The following is a 6,537-nucleotide window of genomic DNA, read 5'->3' on the forward strand; positions in this document are numbered from 1 at the left end:
GGGCACACCGTCCCAACAACTCAAAGACACATTTAAACAATTGGGGTTAGTCGATGTGTGGTGCGTTTGTAGGGGACAGGAAGCTGGATTCATGTTCTATTCCCACGTTCATCGAACCCAGTCGCGTATAGATTATATTTCTGTGTCTGCCCGATTGGCGGGACGAATTAGGGAAGTATCATGCACCCTTGGGGGTGGTATTAGACTTGATGCTTAGACGCAGGGGGATATGGCAGTGGGTGTTACCGGAATGGATTCTAGCAGACAGTCATGTCAGCAGAGATAGAGGAGGGGATTCAGACTTATTTTAGACAGAATGAGATGGTCGATACCTCTCCAGGAATGTGGTGGGACGCTTTTAAAGTGGTAATAAGGGGGGAATCGATTGCTTGCAAAGCCTTGAGGGAAAGGTTGAGCCGGCAACTAGAGGAGGATTTAGAGACACAACTTAAGAATAGTATGCCAAAAATGGATAACTACCCAACGAGGGACACAATGAAAACTCAGACCAATTTGAGGGCAGCTCGAGTTACTAAAGGCGAGAAATGCAGAGAGGACCCTCCTCAGAGCTAAACAACGTTATTATGTAAAAGGGAATAGAGTGGGGAGACTATTAGCACGACAAGTGAGACAAGGGCTGGTCAAACGATCCTTGGCATTAAAGAGGGGAAGGGGAGGAGGTGGTAGATACAGAGTGAATCATAGGGTGTTTTGAAAGTTTCTATGGAGCTCTGTACTCCTCAGATAGGCCTTGGGATGACCTGATGAATACCAATTTGGCTAATGTAACCCTTCCGATGCGCTGAGAGAACATAGGGAAGATCTAGAGAAGGACATCACTGAGGAGGAAGTTAGTGTAGCTATTGGAAAACGTCCCTTGAATAAGGCTCTGGGCCCTGATGGCTTCACAGCCGTTTTCTATAAGAAATATCGGAAATCCCTTGCCCCCATCTAACGCAACTGTATAACTTTTTCGAAAGAACTAAGCATGTTACAACTTCGATGGATTAGGCTAAATTGGTGATAAAACCGGGCAAGGACCCGACATGGTGCAGGTCATATCACCCAATAGCGCTAATTCAAATTGACGCCAAAATATACACCAAGATCTTAGCTTCTCGACTGGAGGATAGACTCCACACTTTAAGTTGACCCAATCAAGCAGGCTTCTTTAAGCAACGCCAAACTTTCGATAATACAAAAAGGGTTTTTCATCTACTGGAGAGGGTGGAAAGACGTGGGATAATATATTAATCCTCATTCAGGGGACACACATCTTATTTCTGCATTTTATGCATTAATATCTGAAGGAGGACCCCGGGAAAAGTGGTTTTACATGAGAAAGTGGGACCGTACCTTAGATCATCAAATATTAGAAGAGGAATGGGAGGTACTATGGGACAATATCCAGAACCTCACTCGGTCTATTTAATTAAGGGAGATGTGGTATAAAACCCTCACCCAATGGCACTATACCCTGGAGAGGCTTAGATCTATGTATCCAGAGATATTACCAGATTATTTGCAGCACTCTTTTGTATTGCTCTTTTTGATAGACTTAGCTGTCATTAGAAGTGGTAAACCATATTAGTTGGATATACTGAGACTTTGCCCATAGACGAAAGGAACTAAAGTTAAAATAGTAAGTACACAAACAGGTAGCTTGGATATTAGCTAAACCAGATCCGACTAATTAGCTAATGTATGTTTTCACATGTTTTGGCTAGGAAGAGTCACGAACGGCAAGCAACAACAAGCTGGATTCTATGCCGCAGTGCAGGACCAACTAATATGGTTTACCACATCTAGTTAAAAATAATGACAGGCTAAGTCTAACATCTAACAAAACGAGCAATACAAAAGATTTCTGTCGTATCCTAGGAATGTATAGGACAAGAGTCTAAGTACTTATCAATACTGCTAGAAAAGCAGTATTTTAGATTGTACAGCTCCTAGCAGCACAGGATATAATAGAAAACAAGGAAGGTTACAAATCACCCTAGGTATCACAGCTCGTCAGAAGTGAGCACTAAGCCCCTGAAGATGTTCTGTAGATTTGGTTTGAACAAAGAGTAATGAAGCATGTCAGGCAGTTCAATGGATACTAGATCTTTTACAGGATATGTAAATCAATTGCAATATTTGCACAAATGGAGAGTCATAGAATTGGAAGCACTTTAGCATGGTGACACTTTCTAGGACATTGCACTTCAGATTGTTTTTTAATATGTGTTTTTAAATGTAAAGATGTATTTGTGGTTGTTCCGTAGATACTTGCTGATACCTGTATTGTCAATCTAAGGGTGTTTAAGATGTTATTGAATTAATGTTCCAAATTAATTGAAATTGTTTAATCTATATTGAAGATAACTAGTGTTTAGTCAAGCAGTCCAGGACGGTTTGTTTACTACAAAAGTGTGTTTAAACATGGATAACCCCCCAGCTGCTATATCAGACAAACCCTTGGATCTGCCAAAAAGTGATTCAGGAATCCACTGCAATATCTGCTACAATATCTCATCCCTGGCTTGAACCGATTTATTGTCATGGAGTTTGTAAAACAAACAAAAGTTTATCGATATATGAGGGTATTGTTACTTCTGGATGGTTTCACTACCAGGGCCACTTTGCACAAGACACCTTATGTAATAGGTTAGTGTGTCTGAATTTCAAAAGATGTTACATTACTTTGTCTTGTTACCCATTTTACATTTTGCAATTGTGTGAATTTCTGTGATGTGTATTGGGCATGCATTGAAAAGAATATATATGCACTTGTTATGTAGGCATACTGGTGCATGGTATTTTTGACAATCGATTTCATACATTATGCCCTAAATTAGGCAAGTTATGTGATTTTCTGAAAAAAAACATGAGTTGTTGTAGATGTTATGAAATTGTATGACCTACTCGACCGCAAATCACAATTATTCCAAAATGCTATTCAGAATGTGTTTATTTGGAGGTATCCCAGGTCCTGCCCCATTTCCCCTCATAATCCAGCACAAAGCCAGCCAACACCAGTGGCTTGTATTATCTTTTTGCATCTGGCTGTGTGTGCACCTCCCCCCACTTACACTTGTGGAGGATTCATCTACTTTTCTTTCTTTTAGGCCCGACAAGGACCTTCAAACATGGCCACTCCTTGCGGCCCTTGGAGCAGCTGATCCTGAGTGCTTCCGCCTGATTGACTGGCCCTCACTGAAGAGCTTGCAGCCCCCGAGCCGGCAGGCGATTGCCGGCCCGCTTGAGGGCCAACCTACATGAATAAGTGTCAGTCATATGCAGATGTCTATTTTTGGTATGATACTTTAGAATAAACTTTGTTTTAACAGCCTTATTGTTGTGACAGTATGACCATACATAGCTAATGGAAACACTCCTTAGTAGCCTGTAGTTCTATGTCAACATTAGACTAGCGTCAAAGGGAGAGGTAGCCTTGACTCAATCCACCCATAAGCACAGAGGCCTGGGAAGGCCAAGCGGGCCACCCATCTTTGCTGCATCACCCATTTCTCCAATGCTCCTCAATGGGTAAGCCCTTATTCTCGCAGTGTCCCGCGAGCCCCCCTAATATTGCTGTCCTGACCACAGCGCACATCTTGTTCATAGTGGTGTGTGGCCTCTCTGTATTTCATCGAAGCAGCAACAGACTCCCTATATCTACTGTGCTGCTGATTCCTACAGCTGTATCAGATCAAACTTTATGCACCCCTGCATCTCTGGTGTATGACTATTGGACTAGTACGTTGCACCGGTAGTGCACTAGATCTCCTGTCCCTGGACCACAAAACTTTACCTGGCCACTGACTTATACTGCACCCTTCTCCCACTTGCCATGTATCTCTACTGTACTTCTCACCCACAGCCTGCTTTCTACTACCTTTTAAGCGCCAAACTCATATTTCCCCCTTAAGAGTACATGTAACATCTGTACCCCATGTTGTGCTATACTAGTGCCCTATGGCAAAATCAAATCTAGGTGTGCTTTTTAAACTGCTGCACCCCCATTGTGTGCTATACTAGTGCTCTGTGACATCAAATCTAGCTGTGCTTTTTAAACTACTTCACCACCCATTTTGTGCCCTACTAGTGCTCTGTGACAAAACCAAATCTAGGTGTGCTTTTTAAATTGTTGCATGCCCCACTTTGGGCTGGACTTTGAATCCAGGAGGGTTCTTCAGTCTGTGCACTGACTGCCTTCCCTTGCACACTTCCCCCACTGTGCTTGCCTGGCTACTAGGCCGCTTGGTGAACCCCTGTGTACTGTGCAGCTCCCTTGCTTATCTTTCTATCCCCCCTACTCCTATGGCACTCTCCAACTCTCCTGTCTTTTCCAACTGCTATTCTGTCACTTACCCCTCCTCTCTCACGGAGTCTGGAAGAAAAAAGCTGCAAAAAGCCCTCCTGGGCTTTAACCTAGGCCTTCCCATCTCTGACACCTACGTCAACACCACTTCCAGATAGACTTTCACTGGTATCCTCTTCACTGTCCCTGCTCCTCACCTTTGGACCCTAGATCTGGTCTCCACTCTTTCTCCTCCTCGCCCATTAATGGCGGCACGATGTGGGAAGCTCTCCTTACATACTTCTAATCTTCTAGGTGCATCATTAATGTCCAGCACAATGACACTATTATTGTCCAAGGTTCTCAACCTGCTCTTCTCGACCAGCGCTGCCTTCTCTCATTAACTTACTCCCTTCGCCTGCCACCCCTTCCTCTCCTCTGCCCTCCACCACCACCGATGGGCGTACCCTGCACCTGTTCACCCCCTCGGAAAACCTTCAAAGGTGGTAACCAGCTCCGCCTAGCTACTCTGAATTCTCGCTCTGCTGTCAAACACTCCTCTGACATGTGTGTCCTTCTCAAAGACCTTGATCTGGATGTCCTCGCTCTTATCGAGAGGTGGTTCAATGCCAACTCTGTCACTGCTCTTAACACTCTCCTTCCTGAGGGCTACAAAATCCTCTCCAAACTCAGACCCAACAGGATTGGGGGTGGAGTTGCCCTGATCTTCCCTGAATGGGTCCCTGCTTCCATCATTCCTGCTGTACCCTACTCCTCTTTTGAATGCCTTGTCTGTAGGCTGGGGGCCTCCCCCACTTTCTCTCGCCTCCATCCATCTACAGACCCCTTGGCCCTATCTTCCTCTTCCTCTTTGAATATGCTGACCTCGCCTCATCCCTTTCAAACGCGTCTTCCAAACTCCTCCTCCTTGGTGGCTTCAACATCCACCTCGCCTCGACTGAAGCATCTACCTCTCAGTTCCAGGTCCTCTGTGACTCCCTCTCTCTCACTATTCTTCCCTCTGGCCCGGCTCACTCCGCTTGTCACACTCTTGATGCCCTCATCTCTGGTGATATCTCCATCTCTAAGCCTATCACCACCCCCCCTTTCCATGTCTGACCACTCTCTCCTTTCCCACTATCTGGGGCCCCTTCGCCCTCTATCCAAACCATCCCCTGCACTGCCAGCCTCCTTCACCGTCATCCGACCAATAAAGCAAGTATCAGCTGCTGCTTTTGCCTCCACCTTCATCCCCTCTCCCAGCCCTGCTCCTGACTCTCCATCTGACTCTGTCCTTGCTGATCTGCATCTTGCCATCTCCAACACTCTCAACATCCTTGCCCCTGCCAGGAGGATCTGTCTAAAACCTGCCACCAAGAACAATAGCTGGTATGACTCTGATCTACCATCTCTGAAAGCAAGTGCAGAGCTGCTGAACGGATGTGGCAGACCTTGGGCTCATCCTCTGACAAACTGACCTGCCACCTTCTCCAAATGCAATATCGCTTCTCTGTCTGCTCCGGAAAGAGGGCCCACATCCAAGCTCGCATCACTGGAGCCTCCAACAACACAGCCAAACTTTTCCAAATCTGCAAGTAACTTGCCAATCCACTTGCAGTCTCCACCTCTCTCCTCCAATCCCAGGCCCTCTGCACTGCTTTGGCCCCCCCCACTTTGCATCTAAAACTCAGGACATCCTGTCCTCACTCTTCTCCTCCCCCACTCCTACTTCCCTGCCTCCCCTGCCCCCACCCTTCTCTCCCCTCCCTCCTTCCCATAACACAGGGCAAGGTCTCTAAAGTGGTGCGCTCTATGAAGGCCTCCTCCTAAAAGGTGCTCCCCTGCTCCATCAGAATCCTTAAGGACAGCATTGCCTCTCTCGCCCTGGCCCTCGCAGACTTCTGTAACCACTCATTTGCCTCTGGCTCTTTACCTCTATCCCTCAAGCACTCACTTGTGCACCTTCTCTTAAAAAAGCTGTCTGCTGTCCCTCCTGCCCGGCTAACTGTCCCCATATCTCTATTAGCCCCTTCCTGGTAAACTGCTGGAAAAGTTTGCCCTCCCCCAACTGACCATCCACACTGATCTTGTTGGCTGCCTCCATGACCACCAATCTGGGATCCGGGAATCCAGAGGCACGGAAACTGCTCTCCTGAACACCCATGAAACCATGCTCACAAATCTCGACTCCAATTCTCCCGTTGGTCTCATTCTCCTCAATCTCTCCTCTGCTTTGGCACGGACAACCA

The 6,537-nt window shown here is 46.3% G+C and overlaps 1 long non-coding RNA gene across 1 annotated transcript in view; it reads left to right on the top strand.

The window, feature by feature from the left end:
• Positions 1 to 3,337, top strand: part of LOC138527855 (uncharacterized) — a 299,358-nt gene extending 296,021 nt beyond the window's left edge. The window contains exon 3 of the long non-coding RNA XR_011284068.1: positions 3,114 to 3,337. This is a non-coding gene — a long non-coding RNA (uncharacterized lncRNA). The remainder of the gene's footprint in view (positions 1 to 3,113) is intronic.
• Positions 3,338 to 6,537: the final 3,200 nt, after the last annotated feature.

This window comes from Ambystoma mexicanum, chromosome 7q, assembly GCF_040938575.1.
Source record: "Ambystoma mexicanum isolate Mex_15411 chromosome 7q, UKY_AmexF1_1, whole genome shotgun sequence".
In the NCBI taxonomy this organism is placed as follows: domain Eukaryota; kingdom Metazoa; phylum Chordata; class Amphibia; order Caudata; family Ambystomatidae; genus Ambystoma; species Ambystoma mexicanum.